The 26,427-nt window shown below is 47.5% G+C and overlaps 1 long non-coding RNA gene and 1 pseudogene across 1 annotated transcript in view; both read right to left on the bottom strand.

Moving 5' to 3' along the window:
• The window catches only part of LOC110122419 (uncharacterized), a 70,595-nt gene that overhangs the window by 26,894 nt on the left and 17,274 nt on the right, over nucleotides 1-26,427 (bottom strand). The window lies entirely within an intron of this gene.
• LOC139037892 (U6 spliceosomal RNA) lies at nucleotides 21,535-21,630 on the bottom strand (annotated as a pseudogene).

Here is a 26,427-nt window from a genome sequence, read left to right as displayed (position 1 = left end):
TGGACTGTTGGAGGGATGCGTGCCGACAAAGATGGCTTTTCTGTCCAAGAAGCAATACAGTTGACCAGTTGTGGCCGCTGTCACCTCCCAGCCGTGCCCAACAGCCCTTGAAAGAAGCAGCTGCCTCCAGGAAGGGCTGGGTGGTGCAAGACAAATTCACCGGCTGCTTCTCATGTTAAATATGCGGAATGCACACAGGCACCCAGCAACCCACGTGGGGTATTCACTTTGGGCTCCAGGATTGCTATGAAAAAGCAGAGCCTCCTATTTTAAGTTCTCTGGCTTGACAGTTAGCAACCGAAGGGACATTTATATCTTCAGCCTCTCCTGCTAAAGTTCCTATCCAGATGCAGCCTGCCATAGCAGGGAAAGCTTGAATTCTATGACAGGAAACCAGGATTCATGGCCCAGGACTGTCTTTGAACTATCATGTGCCTTGGGCCAGCCTCAGTTTCCTCATCTGAAAAATGGGGATGATAATAATATCATATTGTTACCTGCCATGCCATCTCAGGCCCAATGGTATAAATAGCCATTTAAAAAGTTAGCAGTTCTAAAGCATATCCCAAACATTTTGTATGACAGAAGTTGTAGTGTAGGATGGTGCTTAAGAGCTCAATTGCCTGAGTTTGAATCCTGACTCAGTTCCTTAAAAGCTGTGTGACCTTGACCAAGTCCACTGACTTTCTCTGCCTTGGTCTCCTCCTCATCTTGTAATATATTATTCCTAATTATTCATAACAGTTTACAATGGAATAATTTTATAGAGTTGCTGACAAAGATTTAAATGAGTTGATTGATTTAAAACCAGTATACAATAACTTGTTGTTACAGTTATTTTTACTTCCCATTCCATAGAAGGGGAACAGCAATGACATTACAGGACAGTGAGCTGTGAGGTATCTTGGGGGCCATGCTGCGCAGAGGAAGCTTCTGTTGCTTGGAGAAAGAGAAGACAGGTGTGCACAGACCAGCGGGTCTCAAGGTTGGGGGCGAGGGTGGGATTTTGTCCTTCAGGGATGTGTGGGCAATGTCTGGAGACATTTTTGGTTGTCATGACAGGGGATTCCCTGGTGGCTTAGACAGTAAAGAATCTGCCCACAATGCAGGGGACCTGGGTTCAATCCCTGGGTCGGGAAGATCCCATGGAGAAGGGAATGGCAACCCACTCCAGTATTCTTATCTGGAGAATTCCATGGACAGACACGACTGAGCGACTAACACTATCACTACTATCACTATGTTGGGGCAGAGAGTGCTACTGGCCATGGACACTGCTTAATGCCCTACAAAACACAGGACAGACCCCACAGCAAGGAACGCCCTGGTCCCAGAGGTTGATCATGTCTAGGTTCAGAGTCCCTGGGGTAGAGAGACCCTTACTGCTTCCCTGTGGACGCCAGGATGGCCTGGAGCTGGCAAGCCCTGCAGAAAGCCAGGGACTGGCTGGTGGTCCCATCAAAGGGGGTGGGGCAGAGCCCCTAGTGCAGCCCTGACAATGTGAGGTGTCATCGCCATGCCTTTGTGAAACCCTGGGAACTAGAGTTAGAAGCTGCCAGAGTTTCAGCAGGAACGTCCCTCATCAGTGACTGGCTCGCTGGAGAACTAGAAGTCAAGACACTGGTTTCCGACAACGCTGTGAGGATCAGCTCTAGGTCAGGAATCGACCTTGCCAATTCCCTGAACATGTGAGCGTTCTCACGCAGAGAAGTCTCACTCAGTGCTGAGGGCCCTTCCTGCCCGACCGCGGGTAGAAACTGCAAACCGCTGTCCCTCTGACACATCAAAGATCAGCTCCAAGTACCTGTCCTCCTACATGGAGCTCTGATCTTTGCTGGGAGGCCCAGGAGCACGGGAAGCAGTGCCAGGCATGGGGGACACCGAGTTCTGCATGCCCACGGATCTAGCTCGTAGGAAGACATGTTCCTCTTCTTGCAGAGGACGCCGCTCATCAGCTGGCTTGGTCTCTGGGGTATTTGTGGGCTCCAGCATCACTTGGGCCATGAGATACATTTTCTGCCTGTGAGTGGCCTCCTTCTGCCCTCTCTCCATACTACCAAAAGGAGCCGCTCTCAGTGGCTGTTGCTGTCTTCCCTTGACCTTGAGCTCTGGAGATGGTCCTCTGGGTAGGATACGGCTTCACTCCTCACCTCTCAAGAGGCCAGGAGGGATGTGACACGACAGGCACTGGAAGCAGAGTCAAGACGCCTGGTTCTACCATCAATAAAAGGTGGGAGTTTGCACACCTCATGTATTAGTTTCCCAGGGCCACTGTCACATGGGTCCACAAACTTAGGTGACTTAAAACAATAGCGATGTCTTCTCTCACAGTTCTGGAGGCCAGATGTCCAAAATCAAGGTGTCAGCAGGGCCATGTCCCCCCTCCCACCCCCAGAGGCTCTGGGGGAGGATCCTTCCTGATTTACCCCAGCTTCCGGTGACTCCAGGCATCCCTTGGCTTGTGGCCACATTGCTCTTGTCTCTGCCTCCATGGTCACACGGCCTTCTTTTCTCTCTGTGTGGCTGATTTATAAAGGTATATTTTCTGGCATTCAGGTCCTGCCTAGGTGATCCAGGGGTTATCTCATCTCAAGCCCAGTAAGTTCATCACATCTGCAAAGACCTTTTTTCCCAAATAGGACCACAAGTAGAGGTTCCCAGAATCTGATAGGCCTGTCTTTGGGGGAGAGGGGCATTTTTCACATCACTACACCCACTTCCCATCTCTGGTCTCTTCTGGAAAAGGACAGGCTGGTGGGCCTCAAGTTCCCCTCTGGCTCCAAAAATCTGTAGGTGATCTTCAGAGAACAGACTGCGTCTCTCCTAATGTTCACAGCAGTCATCTCCATAGAGCATTCCAATTTTTTCAAAGCACTCTCCCATCTGTTTGGCTTCGTGCTGCCGACCTCCTGATGAGGAGCACAGGGTGGCTAAGATTAGGCCCATTTAATTGATGATGCAACCAAGGTCCAAACCTACTCATTCTTTCCTTGGGTTATTCAGCTAATCAGAGCCATGAGCAGGCCTCTCGGTTTCCCTGGGCCATGGGACAGCCTCTCAGCCCCATGGGCTTGGTTCTGGAAGCAGAGGAAGGTGCTTGCCATGGAGATCCAAGCCCACCGTGCATCCCTAACTCATACTCCCTGGGTGTGTTGGAGGGACTTCATTGGAATTCGAGGTTGTCCACAAGGCAGCAGTATCCTGGTCTGTGTCTGGCTGCATCACTCCACGGGGGATCTCTTCTTCCCTGTGAGGATCTTCCTAAACAAGGGGACTTCTCAAACCTCAGGAACTGAGAGACTGTTAGGGACATCAGCAGAATTTGAAAGATCTGCTTTGCTTCCAGGCAAAGAAAGATTTCAGCAGTGTTGTGCTGTGCTTAGTCGCTTAGTTGTGTCTGACTCTTTTTGACCCCTCTGACTCTAGCCCGCCAGGTTCCTCTATCCATGGGGATTCTCCAGGCAAGAATACTGGAGTGGGTTGACATGCCCTTCTCCAGGGAAATCTTCCCAACCCAGGGATTGAATCCAGATCTCCTGCATTGCAAGTGGATTCTTTACCAGCTGAGCTACCAGGGCAGCCCAGATCAAATTCAGGAATGGAGACCAGAAAGGTGGGTCCATATTCCTCATTCCCCTTGCCTTTGACTTGCAGATCTGGACAAATGCTGTCCTGTCCTAGGCCTCAGTTCCTTGAAATAACACCAATTTGGCGGGAGGGCATGGGGGAGGGTAGAATACCTCACCCCTCCCTTTTACACCTAACTCAGAAATGAGGATGAAGAGCTAATAACAGTCAAGTGTTTGGAGTTCTTGGGAAGAAAGATGCAACATCTACACAAGGTATCATTAGCTTCATTACTTCTCAGGAAGAGGTGGGGGAACCAGTTAGAAATTGGCTAGATAAGAGGTGAGTGTACTAAGATCCCCAGAGGGTGTGGTGGGTAGATGGGCTAGAAATGACCATTATTTATTTATTGCTTTTGTTAAGTGCCTATAATGTGCTGGGCGCTGTGCTGGATGTGTGTGGGACACAGACATATATACGAACCACCCAGGGTCAGACTTCTGTGTGTGGGTGGAAGTTAAAGTTCTCACATCTCTTCTTGAAAACAGAAGCCTCTTCCGGATGGGCCAAACCTGGTGCCAGAAGTCCCTGCCTTTAGCTACCGCGCCTTGGGGGTAGCCTGCAGAGAGCATTTATCTGGGTTAAGGTATCTTATTACTTGGGGGGAGGAAAGCTATGCCTGGCTTATGACACACAGACAGCTCATTTCACCCTCTCTCAGCCACTGCTATAGCTGGGACCTGGGCCTTTTGTGTGCACAGTGCAGAGGGACTGGCCCTGGGCTGATGAACTGCTTGCTGCCGGGCGGGTCCAAGTTGGGACCAGGAACTTATGCCTGCATAAATCTAGGCAGCACTGTTTCATCCAATTCTATGCTGTACTCCATGAAAACATTTGCAGAGAAGACAGTGAGAATGGTGGGAAGACAGGAGTCAGCACCACTGGAAGGTGGGGAAGGAAGGGTCAGTGCAGGCAGTCACTTGCCTGCTTACAGACTTACAGACTCTGGAGGAAACAGGACATCAACAAGCAAATGTTTAACTAGATCTCAGAGCAAGAGAACAAATTCAAGGGCCAGTAGCAGACCCAACTGCCAGGTGTATAATACCATGTAGCCTGTGGTGGATTACAGGTCTTTGCGAAACTGAGAAGGGAGTTTTGGATCCTTTCCTTTGAAAAGCTCCCTGACCTTTGTATACAGAGGTACACATGTGATGCATACTTTGAATGCATTTTCAGAGGGGTCCACTGATCCTTGAAGCTCATCCCAGGACCCCAGTTAGGTACTCTTCTTTACCAAGTTTCAATACTGTGTTTTCATTTCCTTGCGTGTGTGTTGGGGGAGGAGGGCACTCAGTTGATCAGTCCTATGACCCTACAGAGTGTAGCCCGCCAGACTCCTCTGTCCATGGGATTCTCCGGGCAAGAACGCTGGAGTGGGTTGCAATTTCCTACTCCAGGGGATCTTCCCCACCGACCCAGGGATCAAACCCTCGTCTCTTGCATCTCCTACATTGGCAGATGGATTCTTTACCACTAGTGCCACCTGGCAAGCCCTTACTGCCTTCGTCTGAAAATTCAGCAACCCTGGGAGGTAGGTGTGGCATCATCCTTTTCCGTGTAATGGAGGCCCAGAGGGAGCACAAAACTTGCCCTGGATTGTGTAGCTAGTACATGTCCATGTTGGGACCAGGAATTCATGCCTGCATAAATCTAGGAGGCACTATTTCATCCAGCTCTATGCTGTGCTCCAGGAATGCATTTACAGAGAACACAGTGAGAATGGCACCTCCTTGGGGTCAACCCAGGGAGGGGTCAGTGCGGCTGCTCTGCTAAACCTGGGTCTTCCCATAACCATGTCTTTAGAGCTCATTTACGGGCATATATGCAAATGGACCAACTGAGTGACAGAAAAAATGAGTCCAGGGGAAAATCTGATAGGGATGCAATTCCTAAAGACTGATGCCTAGATCTGTAAATGGAAGAATATTTCCAAATCATCCATTTAACCAACAAATTCACATATGGAACACCTCCTATGTGAACTTCCACCCCCAACCAGCTTGAATAAAATCCAAACTCTTTACAGTGGTTTGCATGGCCCCTTGCCTGCCTTTCTCTCCTCTCCTCATCTAACTCTCTTCCTTACACTCTGGCAACCCTGACCTTCTGTCCATACCTGGCTCTTGCCAAGCTTTTCCCACCCCAGGGCCTTTGCACATGCTATGCCTGCTGCCTTGGAATATTCTTGCCCTGGCTCTTCTTGCCAGTCTGGCTCAATCTCATCCCTCAGGTCTCAGCGTGAATGTCACTTTCTCTGAGAGATCTTCTTTGACTTCATCTAAGAATATCCCTCCACTATTCTCCAGCCATCTGTTTCTGTCTTCTTAGCACGTTTAACAATCTGTAACTGTTTTATGTCTTTATTTCCTTATGTCCTCATTATCTCTCTCTCCCTTGACCATATAAAGCTCTATGGAGGTGGGAGCTGCGCTGCCTCATACACCATTATATCCCCGGCCCCTAGACATAATAGGGGCCCAAGTGCTGAAGAACAAGTGGCTGAAAAGTATGTTTAGAAGGAGGAGGACTCCTCAGCGATCACTTTACCCTGCATAGTGCAGCAATACAATCAAATCTGGTCCCAGAGTGTGATGCTGTCTTCAGTGTGAGCTAGTGGGAGTGTGACTCCCCAAGATGGCGGCCTCTGGGTCCAAGCAAGAAGCCAAGATGAAAAGATAAAGGTCCTATGCCAGAACAAATGCAAATGACACATATTTATTTGTTGATTTACCTATTTATTATCTGACTCTCCCACTTGACTGTAAGCTCCTTGGGGGCAAGGTTTATGGGTTTCATTCACCACTGTATACTTAGCATTTGGCATATAATAGGTACTCAATAAATACATGTTGAATTAAAAAAAAAAAGTAAAGGTCCTGCAACTTCAGCTTGGAGAAGCAAGAACAAATGCACTGTAAGGGGAGGGTTGGGATGCTCCTAACTTAAAAAAGATGAGACAGTAATGCTGGCTTACTGAAAAAATGTCTTGCCAACTGTATCCATCATCAAAGGAAACCACCTTATGGGCAGTTTTATGACATAGTCTGAAGCACAGGAAATGGGCTGCACGGGAGTGTCAGGGGACTTTTAGAAGTTGTATTGCTTTCTTAGGAAAATGCTGCTGGCTTCTGGAACTGCAGTTTAATTAAATTCAGTTGGCTGGCTACCTTCAAAGGCTGTTCCAGGTTCTTACCAGCCCTTGCAGACACAGACATCTTCCAAGCAAATGTGTGAGCACGAGAGTGGTGAAGCCATCCCTGGCAAGATAAGGCGGGCGTTCTCCAATCTCAGATCATACCACCCTGGCGTGTGGCGGGGGTTTGGGGGGCACTGAGGCTGAGGGACCTGGCTGTCCAGTCCTTCCTCTGCACCCCCCGCCCCCCGCTCCCAGCCCTGACTCCCCGAGGGACCACAGAGGGGAGACAGTGCTCTCTTCCTGGAGGTGTGTGGGACATCCGGGCTAGCAGAGAGGCACCCGAAGGCACAGACAGACCCACATCTGCTGGTTCTTCTGTCTTAAGCTCTGCTGCAGACCCTCCCAGAGTGACTCATGTTCCCCCCAGGCATGGAACCTGTTGGGCAGGTTCCTCAAAGCTGATCTCCCACAGAAGAGAGCTTTGGGGGCCACAGGGCTGCTGTCCTTCTGCACGGACCTCGACGGTGAGCTCACGACCATGCCAGGTGCCTGCACACCCTTCATTTCATTGGACTGTGTCGACCATGTTGAGGAAAAGGTTTTGCTGGGCCCCTCTTCCAAATCAAGACAGAAAGGTCATCACCACTGGCCGGAGATCACTCAGCTTGTAAGTGGCACAGGTTGAGACTGAGCTCACATGTTTGGCACTGTTGGTTAATGACCTATCACTACTGATTATTGAGCATTGCTTTGGGTGCTCTGGATTTGAGTATACAGATACTTTCCCCCAACCCCCAAGAGTATATATTTTTTTAAAAAAAAATGCAATCCTAGCCCTCAAGGAGTTTACTCTTTTCTTTTACACTTAAGGTTGAATCTTTAATATTGGTGTATGTATTTGTCTTGTTCTCCAATTAGGCAGCAGACCTTTTAAGAACAAGGAGCTTCACCTCAACTTCCCAGGCAAGCATGGGCCATGGACCCCGGACAGTTTGGTGAAGGTCAGGGACCCCTGTTCAGGATCAAGTTTTTTAATCCATACAATAAAGCATTTAGGATTGCAAAGGAAACCAATTATACCATAAAACAGATATCAAAATATGAAGATCCACATTTGTGAAATAGTACTTTATGAGCTTCTTTATTATGTATTAAGTATCAAGATCTAGCCGCTGGTCGCTCTACTACTGTGATTTTTGTGAGGCGCACAAACAATATTTTGATATCTCTACAACAACTGCTAATGACAGAGTCTCTGCGATTTGCACGTGTGCTGCAGTCACAGGAACTGCCGACGCTACAGTGGTCTGTCACCTGCATTCCTCATACAAGAAAATGCTGCCTTTCTACTAGAAGTTAGTGAGAGTAAAGATGTCTTTTTTTTTTTTTTTCCTCAAGTAAATTCATGGATCCCTGAATTCTACCTCTGCACCTGCAAGGGGTCTGAGGATGCCAGGTTTGGGGCCCTGTTAATCAAGTGCTATTTCCACACCCTGTGCTACTTTGCAGTCAGCCAGGACTGCTGAGGGCCTCAGCAACCCTGCTGGGAAGACACCACTGACCTGGGGCTGCTGTCCTGTCTCGTTTTGTGATTGAGTGCACGCCTCTTCAGCTTTTCTGCATCATCCGAGAGGGTACGGCGATGGCATGTGGCGATGAAGCAGTAAATAAAGGCAGGAGAGAAGAGTGGTCAGGAGCATGGTTGCGGTGGTAGGGCGGGGGTTGGCACAGGGGATCAGATTCACAATCAGATAACCCCCTGCCCTCCACTCGTCAGCTGTGTGTCCTCAGGCAGGTCAGTAAGCAATCAAGACTTGACTCTCTCATCTGTGCAATGGGCTGAAGCATACGCCCTCGTGGGCTGGCTCTGAGGACCCAGTGAGACAAGGGATGGAAAGTTCTGGAACAATGCTGGTGCATGGTGAGCACTCAGTAAAAACACAACTGTCTGAGAGCCACCTTGCCCTTTCACTGTTTACCAAGTGCCTTTCTCCAAAAAGGAGATTGTAACGGGATAGCTTTTGAATCAGAGTGTTCCAGTCTCCTGCTTCTAGCTGTGTCACCCAGAATTCCACTCTAGGAAGTGGCTGTTCACAGCTGGGAGGGGCTGGTTCCCCTGGGAAGCCTCAGAAAGTTTCTCTCTTCTTCCTGGCCCAGTCCAAGCTGATGAGTTTGGGGAGTGCACGTTTAACCATTGGTTCCATGGCTTTTCTTTTTTCTTTCTTTTTTCTTCCCGCCTCCCCCACGCACCACCCCCCACCCTCCCCGCTGGCTTTCTTTTTTTTTTTTAATTGTCCACCAAAGCTGAGTTGCTGAGTGAATCGTTAAGGGAGCAAATTCCAAGAGCGTGAGCTTCTCTTGTTTCCCAGGACAGGTTTGGGCCAAGACAAACCTTGGTGATGCCAACAGCAGTTGCTTAAACAGTGGAGCTCAGAGCTGGCTTCCCAGCCTGGCTTGCGGGGCTCTGTTTGAACTTTCTCCTCTCTCCTTCCACCCAGTGATTAAAGGAACCACATGGAACTTTCTCCTTATGCCTCTTCCCCTTCCTTCCCCATGTGCCCCCTTGGAAAGGCTCCGCAAAGTCCCAGTTTCTCAAAGAGCCCAGAGCTGTGGCCTCTTGATTTATGTTCACTTGGCAATGCGAGGTTGCAGTGGCCTGAGAAGCCTGAATAACTGGAAAAGGGAAATGGAGGAGGGTGGGGCTGATGGGAGGGTCTGATTGTGGCTTGAACTTGGCCCTCCCCACATCAGAACAGAGCCAAGGACTCTGGGACCAGTGGCCAAAAGAAAATCAAACCAAGTGGCTGGAGTGTGAAAAAGAAGTTAAAGTTGTTCAAAGAAATGAACAGTATCTGTCCTTTGGGGATGCTTGGTGACCCTTTGGGTTTTCTCCTTCCATAGATGCCTCACCCTGGCCATTTTGGATTTAATGTGTAAACACTGGGAAATAGGGGAAATCTTAATCCCCGGCCCATTAGAGGGGCTCCACAAATGTTATATGAATTAAGTCCTCTTATAAAAGAAACAAAAGTCGACTCTTTTAGGTTTGGTTCTGTTGTGTGTCTTGCCTGGACCTGTGGTACATGAGTTCACATCTCTATGAAAGCTTTCACCCCGCCCCCCATGGAAGGTTGTGTCTGTTTCCAGAATTAGATCTTACGTGACTTGAGGGCAGGAGCTATTCTTCTTTCCTTCTCTCCCTCCCTTCTTCTCTTCCACAAATATTTACTGAGCACCTACTATGTACCATCACTGTCTCCTCTCCACCCCCACCCTAACGCTTAGCATGTCTGTCTCCTAACAGGTCCTTAATATGTGTTGGATGGATGGATGGGCAGATGAATGAATGAACAGATGGAGCTTTAGGTGGAACTCCAAGAAGTAAGCTAGGGTCTTAGAAGGTTGTACCTGTGGTTAATATCTCAGAATTGGGATCCCAGCCAGCAAAGAGGTGGGCTGGGACTGGAGCTGGAAATAAGAACCCCTGGTTGCCAGTCCCAACTTGGGCACCATCTTACTGTGTGTCTGGGAAACAGTTTATTTAAGGCTTTGGACTACAGTTGTCTTATCTATAAAAATGAAAGCAATCTCAAGACTTCTTTAGAGTTTTGTTATTCTCCAAAACTCTTTACCCCCAAACCAATGAACTCAGATCCTTCCATTAAAGAATTATGAGACCACCAGATCCATTCCCAGTTTGTTCATTTCTTGGACTGCCTCTTTTTGGTCTGATTTGGAATTGCCCATGTCTCTTCTTGTTCAAGAATCTACAGCGGCTCCCAAATGCCTGTCACATCTAGTGTACTTTCCTTTTATTGGCTTCAAAAGATTCACAATCTGTCCACAACCCACAAACCCACCACACTTCTCAGCACTCAGCATTGGGAATGTCCCACTACAGTCGGGCTGCTTACTCCCCAACACCAATTTGCCTCTAGGCCTTTACTTATGTCACTTCCTATTCCATTTTTGACTTCTAAATTTTAGTGATGTCATAAAATTTCTATTAGAGTCAACCAAATTTAAGACAGTTTTGAAGAGATCATCTAAAAACAAGAACTAACTACAGGAAAGGGGGAAATGACCCATATTTCTACACCCAAAGACAAACTCTGTAGACATCTTGGTTTATTTCCTTCTAGTCTTTTTTTCTTTTAATCTCAGCAGGGTTTTAGGGGATGGATCACATCATTTATTTATCAATCACCTATGGCTGGTTGGCTGTGGAGGCTGTTTCTAATCTCTCACTATAGTCTGTGTTATGAGAAATATCCTATTGTAAAATCTTACACATCTTTAATTATTTCCTTGGGCTAAATTCTTAACAGTAGAATCACTGAGATTAAAGGTTTTTGATGATTGGCAGTGGGAGGGGAGTGCTTTGACTGGGAGTGGGGGAAGAGGAACCAGGTTGAGATCCAAATCCTTCTGTGAGTCCAGAGACCATGTTGATGAGGAAGTGCCATCCCCATCTTTTCTTTGGGAACTGGCCAGTTAGATAGGCATCCCAGCATCCTTGCTTCCCTACCTACTCATGTTCTGGCCCAACATCAAGCTTCTGAGACCTCTAGGAGGTTCTTTGAAAGCACTATGTTAAAGAGAAAACCGCCAAGGCGTCTTCAGCTGGAACAGAGGATTCAGAGCTAAGTCCCTCCAGAGTCTACCCCCGTCCACTACCCTCACCCCATTTCCCCCCACCCCCCTTCTTGGTTGATGGAACTGTGCACTTGGACGTGTGTGATTGACTGTGGTATTAACAAAATATGTATGACACAATGTTTTTAAGCTTTTTCCAGAGATATTTATATCACACAAATGGCATGTTGGTTTTTTTCCCCCTCTCAACCACCAAGAATGAATAAATCAATTGTCTTAATCAAGCTAATGGAGAGGGCATGGGCTAGATGGGTGAGAGAGGGCTCTTTGCCTGAGCCTACGGCTCCTATATTAGGGATAGGGGTGGGGGGTGGGCCCTGGCAAAGTTGCTTCACATCTCTGGGCCTCTGATCCCTGTCTTTGAGATGGGCATGGTGATATCCAAAAGCTAATGACTTCATGGGATAAAGATCATCTTCTAAGTGTTTGGAATTCCTTGGAAGAGAGTAGCTGCATGAATTTTTAATCCTTTATTTTCAGCTCTTTGGAGCTGCATGTAGGAGCAGAGCTGTAAACACAGAACTCACCACTACAGTCTAGCATGTAAGGCTTTTGTCTCACACAATCCCATAGAATCTGACCTTAAGAACGACTCAGAGCGTGGGGGAAATGCAGTTTGTCGTGGTGGCTGTTATTACATAAAACTTAATGGCTTGGCAAACACAGGGATCACCCTGTCATGCTGAGGTCATGTTTACACCAAGCGTATATATTTCAAGTTCCTAAACCTTCAGCAGCACTGCAGGGCAGAATCGGCACAATCCCACTCGAGACACAGAATCCCAGGCTGGAACTGGCATGGCTCTTAAGGAGGACATTAGTGAGGATGAATTCTGCAAGCAGAATCTCCTAAGCCTCCACATTTCTTATGTAGGAAGCAGGTTTTTCAGGTTCTGATGTATCGAGACCTACCAACTCCACTGAGAAGCGAAGAAAAGAGAAATTCAGAAGGATGCAGGACCCGAACTTGGATCTCATTCATTGTTCATCCATCCATCCACCAAGTAGTTTTGGAGCACCTAGACTCTACCTGGGTATGTGCTAAGTGCTGAAGGTACAGAGGATGAACAAAGGCAGAATGGTCCCTGCTTGGGGGGAGGTTGTAGTCAAGTCAAGATGGACGTTAATCAGTAATCACACAGGAAACGTAAACTCACAACCAAGCTGGGAGCTCTGAAAGGAAGGCTATGGGTCTTAGGTGCATCATTACTGGGGAATCTGATCTAGCTTTGGAGATAAGGGAAGGCAGAAGTCATTGTATATACAAACCCCCTTTTAAGAGAAAGAGGTCTATTTGAGGATGTGAAGCCCAGAGAAGCAAAAGTGAAGGGAAGAGAAAAGATGGAGCTAGACACTTGCATTGGGATGGCTACTAAAAAAAAAAAGAAAATAACAAGTATTGGCAAGGATGTAGAAAAATTAGAAACCTTGTGCTCTGCTAGTAAGAATGTAAAATGGTGCAGTCACTGGAAAACAGTCTTGGTGCTTACTCTACAAGTTCAACAAAGAATTACCATATGATCCAGCAATTCCACTCCTAAGTATATACCCCAAAGAATTGAAAACAGATGTTCAAACAAAATCTTGTATGCACATATTCACAGAGGGATTATTCACAATAGCCAGAAGTTGGAAACAACCCAAATGTTCATTAATGAAAAAACAAAAGTTGGGTTGTCCATACCATGAAATATTATTCACCCATCAAAAGAAATGAAGCTAAAAAAAAAAAGAAATGAAGCTGCTACAACATAGATGGACATTGAAAACATAGTGCTAAGTGAAAGAAGTTATAAAAGGTCACACACTGTAGGCTTTCATTTATAAGAAATTTCCAGAATAGATAAACCCATAGAAATTGAAAGCAAATTGGCAGCTGCCAGGGGCTGAAGGAGGGTGGAATGAGAAGTGACCTCTAATGTGTAAGGGGTTTCTGTTTGGGTGATGAAAAGTTCAGGACTAGATAGTAGTGACAGTTGCACAACAGAGAGAATCTACGTAAGGTCCCTGAGTTACACAAGCTATTATTAAATCATTAAAATGGTAAACTTTATGTTACATGTATTTTATAGTAAACATGATGATAATAATAGTATGAATAGTAAAAGATGAAGCTAGCGAGGTAGACTGAGCCAGCTGGTGAAAGATCTGGATGGGGTTCTCATGTTCAGAACAATGAACGGATCACCCTGACGGCTGGTGGATAACGGATGTGAGTGGGCAGCAATATTAGGATAGGTGTGGGAGAGGAGGTGGAAGCCATGGTGCAGGAGCAAGATGACTTGGATCAGGGGGCACAGTGGTGGTGGAAAGGAAAGGGCAGATCTGAACAACATGTAGCAGGTTAAAGCAAGAGGGTTTGGTCATCCCAAACAGACTCAACTCTACTCCCTCATTATCCCTTTGCACACTTATTCACGGGGCTGGAAGGAAGAAAGCATGTGGAAAGCATGGGAGACCCTTGGGTTCCGTTTTTTATTCTTTTTGCTGCCAGGTCTTCAGCAAGTAACTTCGTTTCTTTGTGCCTCCATTTCTTCCCCTGTAAAACTGGGACCCTAAGATCTATTTCATAAATTCTTACGGGGAGATGGGAAGAAGTAAGCGTATTGAGACAACAGCACCTGCCCTAGCTTTCTTCCCGGGATTCTTGGGAGACCTGGAGAAGCTGTTAATTTTTCAGAGACAACACAGATCACCGAGGGGAGGCAGCTCACACCGCTGGGGCTGATGTCACAGCTTTTAGAAGGCAGGTCTCTCGAACAGAGTCTCCAAAAGCGGCGCCTTTATAAGACTCTCCAAAGTAACAGATTATAGTTGTTAAAGCTAGGATAAAAAGAGAGTGCACCCTAGGAAGCAGTGGGAGATGGAAAGCAATCGCCCATCACGTTACTGTCTTTATCTTTGCTCACCCGCCCCCGGCTAAGCCCCACCCAGACCCCGCCCCCGATTTTAGCGCGGGCCACGCCCCCTCAACGCCCAGCAGCTCCCAGGGTAGGAGGCTCACCTGCGCTAAGCCATAGGTACCCGAGAGGGAACGAGAGGGCATTTGGTGGGTGAGGATCGGAGGGTTAGAAATTGGCAGGGTGAGAACTGGGGAGACGAATCCATCCCTGTCTCTGCTCTTCACTCACTCCCTTGTTGAGGGCTTTGGCTTTTGCATATTGTAAGTACTTATTTAATGCGTGCGCTGGTTCGAGAGCTCTTCATTTGTCTTGCTGTCCTGCATATGCCAATGGGCTTCCGCCTCGTGCCTGTCTGGGTTGAAGCTCCCGGAGAGGAGGGTGCTTCCCAGAAGCTCCTTTTCGACCCCAGCCCCCGGGCCAAGTGCAAAGAGAGGCTGGGGCTGGGGAGGGGTTAGGGGGGGCGGGGGGCGGGGGACGAGAGGGTACGAGTGAGAGCCCCACTTGACAGGCTTCTGGAAGCAGATCCGGTGCCAACTTGGATTCTGTTCTTTCCGTCAATAAAAGGAACTTTTCATTTGTGTTTTTTTTTCCCCCTGACACCCTTTACATTTTTTAAATTTAAAGATACTGGTTCCTATTCATCTGATTGGAGGCATTACAGAGCAAAAGAGAAGCTGAGTCCCGCACACGCGCGCGCACACACACACACACACGCGCGCGCGCGCGCGCGCACACACACCCTCCTCCCGAGGTTTTCCCGAACGTACCTACTCCGGTTACAACTAGACGCGGCCCCTCCCCCACCTCGCCTTTCCCCTTCCCCTCCTCAGTCTTGGGAGGAGCGTTCTCTCTGTGTCTTCCCAAGTCCCCGAGGGGGATCTCCTGTGATGGGGTGGGGGTGGGAGTGGGGGCGGTGGGAGGGTCACTTAACGAAGGCCAGAAAGAACAAATTAGATAATCAGAAGAATTATAGTAATTGCTTTCACTTTCCCCAGGCCCGCTCTGCGGATTCTCTGCCCCCGCCCCTTCCCGGGCTTTCTGTCTGTCGGGAATACTCCGTCTTTCCGACCCTCCCCTCCCCCAGGCTCCTCCTCTCCTCTGCCCTCGCTCGCGCGTTCCCTCTCTTCCTCCGTTTTCTGGTGTGCTGGAACGTTCAGCGGAATATGATGAATGATCACCTGTCACGGCTTGTTTATTATAATGCAGGCAATCAATTACACATCCCCAACGCTGGCCGGCCCGCAGGAAATTTATATGCTCAGCACAAACCAATGTGAAAATGGAATCTCATTTGCCAAATGTCTTTCTCCCCGTACAGCACGATGATTACAGTCTGTGTTTGTTTCAACAGTCGTGTACAACTGACAGTGCCATCATTTACTGCCTGGCTCGGGTCACGTTTCTCTAAGGGTTTATTTATTGCGTTAGGAAGGCCAGCGCAGAAAAAGGACAAGGGGGTCTGTCAGAGATGCCACCGTGTTAAAAAGTGGGCGGGTTGGGCCACATTCCTGGGCAGACTGTGTCCTCAGCCCCTGGGCCCTGCCTCCCCAGGCCACCTCCTCCAGCATCCTGTTGCCAGCACTCCTAGGCTCCCAGAGGGAGGCAGCTCTGGGTATCAGAAACTCCACAGGTCCTAGTATCAGATGGACCACCGTATAAACTGTGTTTCTCCTACTGTCCGGTTGTGTGTGTTCCGAGTTTCAACCTCCTTATCTGGAAAATGGGAGCCTTAATATGCTCCTCACAGGAATGTTGTGATGTCTGGGATATCAGAGGGGTTGCTACGTGTTGGTTCTGGTGACTTCAAATCACGCTCCTGCCAGACTAAAACCCACCCACAGGAGGCAAAGGAGAGAGAGGTCCCTTTCGTGAGCTGGAATTCGTGATCCATGTTATCATCTTCCTCCATCTCTACTTTCTGAAACTCACCTGTCTCAAGACCGTCTGTTCTCTTTCCCACTAGAATTTTGCACTTACGTTTCCTCTGCTTTGACAGACAGTGTGACTCTGGGAAAGTAAGATGACCGCTTTGCTCTGCTTCCGTTTCTGTCGTTGTAAAAATAGGTGTAGCATTCCTGGCCTGTCGAGCTGTGTGACCTCAGGAAGGCCAATCCCTTTATCTCTCCCGGTCTCAAATTCCTCCTGTGGAGAGAATAACTCCTAAACAGTCAAACCCAGTCTTGCTGGCAGGATCCAGAGTGTCCATGGTGTAAAGAGAGCCATGTAAACTGAAAAGTGCCACTGTGGCACTGGCCTCTTTCTGTCAAGAGTTCTGGTTGGTCTTTGGGATTTTGCTGCACCAGGCATTGATTCAAATCTGTGGCCCCTACAGCACTTGGCATAAGGTGGGAGATCAGTAAAAGAGGAACAGGGAGATTCTTGTGTGTATTTGACCGCTCTTTTTTTTGTATATTTCTTTATAATTTTACATAGGTATTTGTTTAATGAATGCCCCGCTGGGATGAAAACTTTCAGAGGAAAGGCACCAGGTTGACTTTGGTCATCTTTGTGTCCCCCCAGAGTATAGCCTTGACTTGGCACACACTAAGAAAATCAGTAAATATTTGTGGCTTTAATGGATGAGTGAATGAGTGGCTACCTGAATAAATTCATGATGAGGGCAACCTCTGTGGTACACAGGTGAACAGATATTTACAGGTATCTTTACCATCCCTGATCCTCACAGAATCACCTGTGTCACATGTGTCCAGCCTTGTCTGGGTGCCCAGGGTCATGCATCCTACGTGTTGTTTAGTCACTCAGTCGTGTCCGACTCTTTTGCGGCCCCATGGACTATAGCCCACCAGGCTCCTCTGTCCATGGGATTTCCCAGGCGAGAATACTTGAGTGGGCTGCCATTTCCTTCTCCAAGGGACATTCCCCATCCAGGGATTGAACCCGCGTCTCCTGAATGGGCAGGCAGGAGCCACCAGTAAGCCACCTGGGAACCCTGCACATAATACGTGTACTGATTGCCAACTGGTGAGAGATCATAGATGTGTCTGCCTGGCTACTCCCACCAGCCCTCAGACCAACATCCCCTGCATAAACTCCCTGATTATCGCTCTCCACCCCGTGGTGCCATAAAATCACGACACCGCTTTACGGTATTCAGGTCCCCCACACGCCCAGCACAGTGCCTGTCAAAAACAGATGTTTTCAATCAATAAAGATGATCTTTTCTAAGCGTTGATGTATGGAATACTACTTAGAATGCCATTAAAACATGCTGGGTCAGGTGAAAAAAAGAAATGATTCAAGTTCATATTCAAAAAGCAAAAAATTAACAGCTGCAGTATGTATTTTAGTCACGTGCTTTGGATTTATGGAAGGGGTTTCTTTCTATAAATATAATTATTAGTCGCCATGAGTATACTAATAATTGGGGGGGTGTGTGTGGCACAAAACCGGGCCTCCACATCAGGCTGGGCTGTGTAGTTCGAGTATTCCCTCTGCTGACGTGCTTCACTAGTTGACTAACAGACCTTATTCCCTGGCCGAGCCGATCAAATCCTGCCAACGCCAGCTTCCTGACGTGGAGGGGGAGCAGGAGCAAGCGCCGTAGGGTCCTGGGGGAAAAGCAGCCTGTGTTTGTTGCTGCTTTGACAGTTGAGGCTCGGAGAGGGGCTGGCAAACAATGGGAAATGAAACATTTGAGTGGTTGCAAAAAATTCCGTGGGAAATCCCCCCTGGTGGTATTTATGTGCGCCAGCAGTGACAAGGGGAGCTCCGGGCTTTCGATTTCAAGGGTTCTTGGGCAGACCACAATAGCATGCTGAGATGGCGGTCCCCAGAAACAGCTCTTCTGGGGCTGCACAAGCCTGACCCTGGTCTATCCAGCTAAGTAAGATTTGGCCACGCGCGTGGAGCTGGCTGTGAGCTTGTCAAGCGCTCATCCACGATTTCAGAGCGCGGGCCTCCCCACTTCCTTCTCTAAGACAAATCCCTCTCAACTCTTCCTTAGATTTTCCCTGGCCTCAAGAGCCTTGGGGGAAAGAGGGAAGTGGGGAAGGGGGTGGGTTATATGATTGGTAGGTTTTCCCTTGGGCTCAGCCCCACTTGCATAATTGTGGGAACCTTAGTCCCCTGCAGACCCCTTCCCCACCATCTAATTGAAAAAGTCCAAAATTGAGGCCTTATATACGTTCCCCTGGCATTTTCCCATTAATATCTGGCCTCCTGCTTTCTCCTTTCCTGCTTATAACAGACATGTCTGCTGCTTCTCCTCTCAACCCTCATTTAGAGAATAAAGTGAACTGGTAGTAGCCAACTTGAGAACTAGTGAGTGTTCAAAATCCTCAGCCACTCTTGCTGATGTCTTGCTGCTGCTGCTGTAATGGCATATATGTGTTTATAGATCCGCCTAGGGCTGTGGTGGACGTGGGGCTTCCCTGCTGGCTCAGGCAGTCAAGAATCTGCCTGCAATGCGGGAGACCTGGGTTTGATCCCTGGGTGGGGAAGATCCCCTGGAGAAGGGAATGGCTACCCACACCAATCTTCTTGCCTGGAGAATCCCATGGACAAAGGAGCCTGGCAGACTACAGTCCATGGGGTCGCAAAGAGTTAGACAGGAATGAGCAACTTTCACTTCACAGGGGTGAGATGGATGGATTTTTAGAGACACTTTGCCCTTTGTATTAGTCAGGAGGTTTCAGTTGCAAAATGACAAACTCCTAACTTGAATGGACTTAAGCCAGATCAAAAGTGTATTGGAGTTTTTAACTGAGAAGTAAGGGCTGTGTGAGTTTCAGCCATGGCAGGACCCAGGCTCTCCTTGAAGTCGTCAGGAATCTGCCTCTCCTGACCTCTTTGGCCCTGCTTTTCCCTGTTTTGGTTTCATTTTGAGATTGGCTCTCTCCATCTGTTTTACAGAGTCTGATGGAGGCTTTCTCCTGGTTGCCCCCTGGAAAAGTCCCAGGGTCGGGTCTGGTGGGTTCTGATAGGTTCAGCCCGGGTTTCAGTCACATGCTCACTGCTAAAGCCTGGCCAAGTCACAGGGATAGAGTAAGTGTGAGTGGTTCCCCCGGGAACACCAGGGTACTCTTACCGGAAGGGGAAATGGATGCTGGGTGGGTGCTGCTGGAGGGAGGAAGACAGTGGTGGGGAGCCAGGAGGACTGCTTGCTGGGACTATAGGACACCTGCCCTTCTCTCAGCTATGTAACAACTCTTGTGTCCATTTGTATATTTCATTCCCTTGAATACTTTCATTTAAACAAACAGATTCTCATAGTTTCAAAGCTTGAAAATCAGTGATTTTTTTTGTGCAACCTTTGCCTGCTCACTCATTCATAAATGAGTAACAATAATAGCCAGAAAGAGGCAGGAGCCTAGCCAAGGCCACGCGGGCAGCAGCAAAGTGCAGGATCTGAGAAATCACACCTCAGGGTTCCCGTGTCCTGCCCTTCCCACTTGCCACCTTGCAGGTTGGCTAGAGGTCTGTGGACAGAGACCACCACACGCACTCCTGCCACGTCTCACTGACTGGTTAGCCAAGGAGGCAGAATGGAGCGGCTTCCCAGGGCAGAGCAGAGAGAGGGGAACTCCGTGTGGCTTTTTCTCTGGTCTCTGGGTACAGGCAGCCACGGGGGACTCCCTCTGTAGGTAAAATCCTGCCGGCCTGGAGAGCACCAGCCAGATTCCGCTACTTCTGCCTTGTCCTGGGAGCTTACATCACTGTCCCAGAAGAACTTACATGAGTGAACCATGTGCTTCTGTTTAAGATGTTTACAAACAACTTCTCTGCTCTGCCCTCCGTGTCTGGAAAGCTGGTCTCTGGGCTCCAGCCCTGCCATGTATTTCAGACCCAGCACGCTGCAGCACCAGTCACTGCTAATCATCGTAGCTAACCTTTTTCGAGTGCTTACAGTGTTCTCGAAAGTGTGTGCTAAGTTCTTGATGGGTATTGTTTCATCGAATCCCCCCAAGGCCCCCTTCCTCTCCTCACCTGTAAAAGAGGTGCTATTATTATCATTTTACAGGTGAGGAGATGAAGGTGCAGACAGATGAATCAGTTTCTGCAGGGTGCTCACCCAGCTTCAAACTAAAGCCATCAGAACCAAGAGCATGAGCTGGTGTACAGGAGGTGCATGATGAACGCATGGACAAGGAAGGAGTAGTTGGAGCCGCACCTGTATGCAGACAGAAACTTCTCCGCTGCCGTTTCCCTTCTTGCCTACGCTCTCTTGCCTGGTGTCTCTGGCAAACACACGCAGGGGATTCCAGGGAGAGAAGGCTCCCAAAGTGCAGGCGGAACATGGGTGGGTCGGGTAAGGAGAGGCACGTGGGCTCATTACTTAGACTACCTTGCGGCCGCTTATTGAATTAGTGTGATTCTTAACATCTTCAGCTTGGATCTCCTCCAGGCCAGCCAGCTGGTGCATTCAGTACGACTCAGCTCGCCTTAACTCAATTAACAAAGCCGGACTGAGCCGAACTCAACAAGTATTTCTGAAGACTGAGCTGGATGCAGGGGTAGAAAAAACAAAGGCAGGCAAGACTCAAGACTGCCAGACTCAACCCTGATGGAGACGCCTTGAACTTCTAGCAGATAATTCAGTGCCATATTTTCTACGTACCACCTTTGCACTCCCCCTGTGCTATGAGTTTCTTACTTCACAGTCTTCTTTAAATTAACTTCTAAGAAAATTAATTTCCTTCAAACTTAAATAAGTTACTCTTTTTAAATTATCAAAGTGAAATTGACAGAACATAAAAATAACTATTTCAAAGTGAACAATTCAAGAGCATTTAGTACATTCCCAGTGTTGTGTAACCACTATCTCTATCTAGTTCCAAAACATTTCCATCACTCCAACATAAAAACCCTGCACCCATGAAGCAGTTTCTCCTTGTATCCACCTCCTCTTAACCTCTCATAACCATTAATCTGCTTTCTGTCCCTGTGGATTTGCCAGTTCTGGGCATTTCACATAAACAGAACCAGACAATATGTGATCTTTTGTGTCTGCTTCCTTTCAGTCAGCATCATGTCTTCGAGGTTCATCTATGTTGTAGTCTGCGTCAGTTCGTCATTCCTTTTTATGACTTGGTAATACTCTGTTGTTTGCATCTATCACATTTTGTCTGTTCATTCATCTGTTGATGGATATTTGAGCTGTTGCTACCTTTAGGCTATTGTGAATAGTGATGCTAAATAAGTTTACCTCATTCATTCATTCATTCAGATATAATGGACATATAACATTGTAAAAACATGAAACGCTTCACGTATTTGCATGTCATCTTTTCTCAGGGACTGTTTAATTTTCTCTGTATGTTCCAATTTTGGGATCTGTGGTACCAAAGTGAATGCTGAATGCTTATTTCAAAAGGAAAATTTAAATAGAATAGATATGTAACTCTTATAAGTAAAAATGTCACCTACGTGGCACATAAAATCACTCCCATGTACTCTTTGATGTAGTAGTAAAAAACCAGATCTCTGGATGTGGTCAGCCTTGACTCTGAATCCAGGTTTCACCAACTGAGGGGACCCTGGCCAATGTCCTGTCTTCCTCCAGCCCCCTGAATAGCACATGGGTTAGTGGCATGGACTTCTGCACAGTCAAAACAACCCCAATATAACTCTCTAGGTGGCCCTCATATCCGCGGTTCCACATGGAGAATTCAACTGGCCACAGGTCATGTAGGACCATAGTATTTACTGAAAAAAATCTGCATGTAAGTGGATCCGTGTTGTTCAAGGGTCAATGGGACTTGCAATTGCTTCCTCCTGAAGCTATTGTGAGAATTGAAATCATGTAAGGTGCTCAGTGCTGTCAGGCACGTAGTCAGTGCTCAGTATATGAAAGCTTGTAGGTAGGATCACAAGTTCTAAACAGGCGCACTAACAGGACTGGTAGCTAACAAAGCAAGTTATGTGCCATGTGCCAGGAACTTGGAAAACACTTTGCGTGTGCAAGAATTCATGTAAGCCCCACCAATTATTATTACCCCCATATTGTAGGTCAGTAAACAGACTGAGAGAGGGGAACCCAGGAGCTGAAGGCCACACAGCAGAGACCTGAGCTCTGGGAAGGTTATACGACAATATGAGAAGTAACCCCAAGTCCACTGGAATGTCAGTCTGTCCCTGGGCACAGATAATTAATTGCAAAAGGGCTGCCTGGGCCCTTGAGGTCCCTGGCCTGGCAACTTGCTGCAGACCCCGCCTGGAGGTGCCTCCCAGCTGTGTGTTTTTATTGAGTAGCTCTTTCTTGGGTCTGCCGAGAAGAGGCTCCTCACATCTTTTCTAGTTGACTTGTCTTTTGTAGTTAATGGGATTCACCTGCCCTCCCTGCACCTCATCATCCCTCAGGGACCCTAAAACTGCCCCTTTGCTCTGCGATCTCCCCTCTTCCCATGCTTCGGGAAATGCCACGCTGTATAAAATAGTGTAAAATGCAAAGCACATTCACAACTCTTCTGTGTGCACAGCAATAGAAGATGAGTTTCGGGGTAAATATACCAACTCTGGAGCGATTCTGTGATTTATTCAGAAAATTGGCTTCCAGATCACTGTGGACAAGACCCAACTTGGCTGGAAGACTGTGATCCGTCAGCAGAGCCACACGGACAGCTGAGCTGGCCAAATTTTATTCTGAGAAAGGATAACCCTCATAGTGAAAGGCAAGAACTTTTAAGAAAAATTTACGCTACAGTCTGGTCCTACAATGTATGCAGTTATGTTCTGTACATTCATTCAACTATGGGACTCTGCAAAATAGTAATAATAACAACAGCATGATAACGAGAGAAAAGATAGACTAAAATACATGTAAGTGCTAAGGCAAGGGTTTACCTGCCTTTCCTCTCTGGGGTGCATGCAGTATCAGCCCCGAGCACCTCTCAGTCCTCAGCATGAGTCCAGCACATAAATATCTGCTGTTTTCATGTAAGACAGCCTCTAAAATTTGGCCAGCTTCATCTGGTGCTCAGCTGAGCAATCAACAACCTTCTCCAAAACCGGAGAAACCCAGCTGTGTTGGGCTGACGGCGAGAAATCACAACCGCCTCCAGTGGAACGTCTCTCCAAGGGCTTTCAAGGTTAATTTCTGATCATGGTCTGAATTCGATTAGCTGGAGAGCTGTACCATCACCTCAGATGTGTCTCTGCCATATTCTCAAAGATGAACAGAAACTGGTTTCGGCTGTATTGTCAAAGCAACTATTTTCTGAAAGCCAGGACCAAACCTACAACAGGGTTTAGTAGGGGCCATCAAGGTGATAAGATTTGAAAAAAGTCAGTCAGCATCACTCCATTTCCTATTCTCTCCCCACCCCATACTAAAAAAGCCTAGAGGGGAAAACAACAACAAAAAAAAAAACCTTTAAAATCTGATGGTGTTACCTTAATGGGGAAACCCTTTCATCCTCAGTAGTCCAGTAAGTTTATCAGTTTACCTACTTAGTCACCAGCCGCTAAAAGTCAGAGGGTGCAGAGATTCTCAGCAGCCTGGGGAGCACAGAGCCAGTCCTCACTCTCTCTCAACTTTGTCCCTACGTAAAAACTCCCACTGCCCACAGAACGATATCCAAACTCAAGGACCTTCATCTGCTGGGCCCTACCCACCTCATAGACTAAGCTCCCAGGGCAGGGTCTGGTTCTCACTTATCTGCAGGTCTGCCTGGCACCTAGTGTGCAGAGTTTGGCAGATAAGCCAGAGCACAAGGAATACATGTCAAATAAGTTTAAAAAAAAAGAAGAAGAAGAAGTAACCTGTTTAGAGGCTGACCTGGTAGTCCAGTGGTTAAGAATCCACCTGCCAATGCATGAAACACAGGTTCGATCCCTGAAGATCCCACATGGCACGGGGCAACGAAGCCCATGTGCCACAGCTATTGAGCCGGTGCTCTAGAGCGGTGCTCCGCAACAAGAGAAGCTACTGCAATGAGAAGCCGGTGCACTGCAGCTAGAGAGCAGCCCTTGCTCCCCACAACTAGAGAAGCCTGCGTGCAGCAATGAAACCCAGAGCAGCCTAAATAAATAATTTTTTGTATAAAGTAACCTGTGTAAAACGCAGGTAAAGTGCAAATCTCAGCACTATGTCATATCAAAAAAAAAATTTTTTTTTAAAGATAACTGGAGAGCAATTTAAATCTTTACCAGAATTTTCAGGAAACATCCAAAAAAAAAATCTGATTTATAATGTAAAGCAAAACTTCAGAACTTTAGTATTTCTCCTTAATGGCATCTGGCCCCCAGGTCACTCTCAAATTCTCCCCAACTCTCCTTCAGCTCTAACTTTTCATTTCCTCTCCCATCTCTCTTTCCAAATACAGCATCCGTTCTTTTCTAGAAGTACAGGGTAGCTGGTTAAAAGCATGAGTGCTGGGGCTCACTTTGCTGATTACAAACACAGTTCTGTCACTCTGATTTGAGCGGGAACCTGGCATGTAAGTGCCCCATAAATGCAACCTGTTATTTAAATCCTATTGGCTTCCCTGTTCTTTTTTTTTTTTTTTCCCAACTTGGCCCACTTTTCCATTAATGCAACAAGAAATGTATGTGAGTTTTCTAGGGCTGCCAAAACAAATTGCCATAAACTTCATGGCTTAAAACAATAAAAATTTACTCTCTCACAGTTCTGTAGGCCAGAAGTCCAAAATCAAGGTGGCAGTAAGGCTATGCTCCCTCCAGAGGCTCCAGGGGAGATTTTTGTTCCTTGCCTCTTCTAGCTCCTGGTGCCCCCACAGCTTCACTTCCTGCCCCTGTGGATCTCTCCTCTGTGTGTCTCATGGGAACGCTTGTCACTGGATTTAGGACCCACCCAGATGAATCCGGGATGGTCTCATTTAAAATTCCTTAATTTAATTACATCTGCAAAGATGCTTTCTCTAAATAAGGTCTCATTCACAGGTTCTGTGGGGTCAGAATACGGACATACATTTTGCAGGGGGCTGTCACTCAACCCACTACAAGATGATACTGGGTCCTTCCTCTTGTGGGTTGTGGGTGGGTGGGAGACAAGGCTGCACACTCCTGTAATTCTTCTTCTTTTTTTTTTTAATCTTTTTATTCTCATTATGATAAGTCAGTAGCCAGCGTCAGGTACTTGGGAATGAGGAAGGAAAGAGGCAGATGACAGGAAGGCACTGTCAACTTTTCCTTTTCACTGATGCTCATCAACTCCTTAAATGATGCAGGTCTGCAGCCACTGCACACCTCATTGCAAGAGCTGCTGCATCCTGAGGGTGAGGTGGGTGCAGGAAGCAGATAAGTTTCAGCCACAAGGTCCGACCCTCAGGCAGACACATCCTGTCAAAGGCCTAGGGACAGAGCATCTTGACTTTCCCACAGGGGGTCGTGAGCTGCCTGCATCGCTGGCTGGGGCCAGGAGACAGTTCACATTAGTTATTTATTGATATCCTGTGTTAAGGTTCTGCCTCGGCTGCACTGAAGGGATCCAAGAAGCAGTGACTTCACGTGACTCCCACTGCAATCATCCAGCTTCTTGGCACAATGTATTTATCTACCCAGAACTATTTTTGGTATGTGTTCATAGACAGCACACACTAAAGTATTTGGTATTTGAGATGCAAGCGTTAAAGATGATTAAAGTTAGCTGATAATGAGCATGCCTAGAATAGACAGATTCTGTGTGTGTGTGCGCGCACGCTCCATGTGCATGCTCTGTTGTGTGTCTGCAAAGCAGATGTCTACAAGCCTGCCCTTACGTGACCTCACCAGTGTCCTGGATCAGCTAAGATGTCCACGGATGGAAGATGGAAACGGATGGGAACTGGCCTGTCTCAAAATACTGTCTTACCAGACACCCCAACCTCTCCCAACTCTACTCTGCCCATCCTTCAAAGCTCAGCCCATTCTGCCTTATCAAAGAGCCTTGCTTGGCCACTCTCTGAACTCCTAGACCACAGATAACAAACAGGCTTCATCTCCAGGACCAGCCTGGATGAAACGGGCAGGGAAGAACACCCAGAGCAGTATGTTGAGTGGGGTGCTGAGAGCATTCAGACCACACCTACAGTGTAAAGCCTTTATATTTCCCTGCTGTCTAACCCAGGATCTAGTAGGCACTTAATCAATACTTGTGCAGTAATTATTTTTCATTGTTTGGACTCTGAAATTAGGTCAGAAGAA

Source organism: Odocoileus virginianus, chromosome 12 (genome assembly GCF_023699985.2).
Source record: "Odocoileus virginianus isolate 20LAN1187 ecotype Illinois chromosome 12, Ovbor_1.2, whole genome shotgun sequence".
Taxonomy (NCBI): Eukaryota; Metazoa; Chordata; class Mammalia; order Artiodactyla; family Cervidae; genus Odocoileus; species Odocoileus virginianus.
Note: the sequence above shows the minus strand (reverse complement) of the source record. Positions and strands in the feature narration are given on the sequence as shown.